At 37.4% G+C, this 3,530-nt stretch overlaps 1 pseudogene; it reads left to right on the top strand.

Annotated features, from left to right (window-relative positions):
- Positions 1–2,406: 2,406 nt before the first annotated feature.
- LOC110210874 (protein S100-A10 pseudogene) lies at positions 2,407–2,701 on the top strand (annotated as a pseudogene).
- Positions 2,702–3,530: the final 829 nt, after the last annotated feature.

The raw sequence follows: 3,530 nt of genomic DNA on the forward strand, positions 1-3,530 counted from the left end.
TGCTTGGTTCTCACTGTCACCAAAATTGTCATTGAGAAATACATACACACACATACTCATGTATCTATATGTGTGTATATGTTTGTGTAGATTTAGTAAGAAGGGGAAATGTTTCTCCAAGAATATACTAATTTTTTAAAAAACTTTCATTGATTGGAAAGCAAAAGAAAATATTCATATTTCCTCTTGGTAAAGCTCTCACTCCTCTTGATTATAAGTTCAATATCTATTATACAATACTGAAGTAGGAGGGGTAAGGGAGAAGAGAAAGGAGAGGGTGTGATAAATGGGAAAGCTCATTAGGGGAGGCAGTGGTCAGAAGCAAAATAGATTTTTCAGGAGGGACAAGATAAAAAGAGAGAGAAAAGGATACACAAAAGAAAATAGGTTGAAGGGACACACATAGTAATTAAAACTGTAAATGTGAACGGTATTAACTCACCTACAAAACAGAGGTGGATAGCTGAATAATTTAGAAATCAGAATTCAACAATTTATTGTTTATAAGAGATACTCAAATTAGAAAGACACACTCATAGATTTAAAATAAGGGCTGCAGAATTTATTATGCTTCAAATGAAGTAAAAAAGATACAGGTAGCAACCTGGTCTCAGATAAAGAAAAAGCAAAAACAGACAATTAAAAGAGATAATCAGAGAAAATGCACTTTGCTAAAAAGTATCATAGACAATGAAATAACATCAAAAAATTACAACAGTTTTTTTTCTTATAAAGCCCTCATTTCTCAAATATTTAGGAATCTGAGTCAAATTTATAAAAAAAAAATTAGAGCCATTCACTAATAGATACATAGTTAAGGGATATAAACAAGCAATTTTCAGGAAAAAAAATCAGAGCTGCCCACAGTTACATGGAAAAAAATGCCCTAAGTCATTATTAATTAGAGAAATGTTGATTAAAATAATTAGGAAATACCATTTCATACCTATTAGATTGGTTATCAAGACAAAAAAGAGGAAAATGACAAATGCTGGAGGGGATGTGTAAAAAATAGTGATATTAATGCACTACTTGGTGGAGTTGAGAAATGGTCTGACTATTCCAGAGAGCAATTTGTAGCTGTGCCCTGAGTGCTATAAAACTGTCCATACCCTTTGACCCAGCAATACAAATTCTAGGTTGGTACCTCAAATCAATTAAAGAAAAAGGAAAAGGACTGATATGTACAAAAACATTTAAAATAACTCTTTTTTTGTGGTGACAAAGAATTGCAAAATGAGGTGATGCCCATCAGTTGGAAAATGGATGAAGCAGTTGTGGTATATGATTGTGATTGAATATTATCATAGTGAAAGAAATAATGAAGATAACTTCCAGTAGTTGAGATGGCAGAGTGAGCAGTAAGCGACTCTCCCTCTCCCTCTAAAACGCCACAGGTTCCCCCCACCCCAGGGGAAAAAAAAATCCTAGAACAGCAGAGGAAGCAGAAACACAGGGTTCAGCAGTCTTTTAGCCCAGGAAACTTGGGGAATTAATGAGAAAGGTCCCTCTCACTCTTATGGAAGGGGAGCAGTACAGGACTAGAGGTGTCCCAGCAAGCCAGCAACAAACTTCATACAAGCAAACCAGATGGAGATCCTGAGCCCCAGGGTGGTGGAGCAAGTAAGTGCCAACACTAGGACCCCCTGTGTGCCTTGGCATAGCCAGGGGAATTGACAGACTTTGACTCAGAGAACTACCACATGCACCAGTGGTCTGAACCAGCTGAACCTCCAGCTGCTGAACTTCCCTGTGCTTCAGTGCAACTCCATGTAGCCAGCCCCTCCTATCCTGGGAGTTTCAGTGTAGCTCCAGAGAAATGCAGAAAAATCCCACTTGGCCTCAGCACACACCACTACCTGCTCAGCACCAGGTAAGCTACCAGACCCCATACAGCCTCCACCTGCCAGCACCTGAGGCATCAGCACAAAAATTCAGTGACAAGAGCACTGGCCCCTAGAACAAGAAGCCTGGAACTGTGTCTCCTGTGCTCCAGTAAGAAAGATCAACTTTAAAAGCCAGGAAATAGGGAAACATCAAGAACAAAATGCAGAAAAGCACAGTGACCGTAGATTCTTTCTACGGGGAAAGGAAATATCAAAACACAACATTGTCAATATACCCACATATGAAACCTCAAAGGGGAATGTGAACTGCTCTCAAGCCTAAAAAGCCTTCTTAGAAGAGCTCAAAAAAGATTTTAAAAGTCAAATAAGAGAGGTAACAGAAAAATCAGGAAAAGAAATGAGAAGTATGCAAAAGAGAGTTAAAACTGCTTAGAGAAGGAAGGACAAAAATTGACTGTAGAAACTAAGTGCTTGAAAATACAATTGGCTAGTCTTCTCCTTTCATTCATGTTCAGTTGCTGCTTCTTACTTGGGTAAGGTTTCAGAAGACCCCATCAAGATGCCGCTTCAAATGGAACATGCCATGGAAATCATGATGTTTACATTTCATAAGCTTTCTAAAGACAAAATCTACTCAACAAAAGAAGATCTAAGAGTTCTTATGGAAAAATAGTTTCCCATATTCTTGGAAAAACAGAAAGACTTTAACTGTAGAGAAGATTATGAAAGAACTAGACCAGTGCTGAGATAGAAAAGCGGGCATCCAGAGCTTCTTTTCACTAATTGCCAGGCTGAGCACCACATGCGATGACTATTTTATCATACACATGAAGCAGAAGGGGGAAAAAAATTAACCCAAGACAAGGAGTTTCTCCTTATCCTGATCCATTGCAGTGTCCTGAATGGTCACTTTTGAGATAACCCCACATAGGTACCCCAAGGATGACACAGTTGCATGGGCAGACTCAGGCCCTTAGAATGAACAAATGAAACTCTAGGGCTACAATTTGACAGCTAGGGAAATAAAATACAAATATATGTCAGATAAGCTTTTGATTTTTTTTTATATTATATGCACCCTTAACCCCACAATAAAAAGAAAAAAAATGTTAAAAAAATATAATTGGCCAAATGAAACAACAAAAAAAAATAAACTGAGAAAACAACTCCTTAAAAAGTAGAATTGGCCAAATGGAAAAGGAGGTACAAAAACTAACTGAAGAAAACAATTTGTTAAAACTTAGAATTGGGCAACTGGAAGCCAATGGCTCTGTGAGACATCAAGAATCCATCAAACAAAATCAAAATAATGAAAAAATAGAAGAAAATATAAAATACCCCACTGGAAAAACAACTGACCTGGAAAATAGATCCAGCAGAGATAATTTAAGAATTGTTGGTCTACCTGAAAGCCATGAAAAAAAAAAAAGAGCCTGGACAGCATCTTTCAAGAAATTATCAAGGAAAACAGCCCTGAGGTCCTAGAACCAGAGAGTAAAATAGTCATAGAAAGAATCCAGTGATCACCTCCTGAAAGAGATGCCAAATTAAAATGCTAAGTATTATTGTAGCTAAATTCTGGAATTATTAGGTCAAGGAGAAAATGCTGCAAGCAGTCAGAAAGTAACTATTTAAATATAATGGAATCACAGTCAGGATTATGCAGGACCTTGCAGCTTCCAC

The sequence above is a fragment of the Phascolarctos cinereus genome, unplaced genomic scaffold (genome assembly GCF_003287225.1).
Source record: "Phascolarctos cinereus isolate Bilbo 61053 unplaced genomic scaffold, phaCin_HiC Scaffold_726;HRSCAF=1367, whole genome shotgun sequence".
NCBI classification, from domain to species: Eukaryota; Metazoa; Chordata; class Mammalia; order Diprotodontia; family Phascolarctidae; genus Phascolarctos; species Phascolarctos cinereus.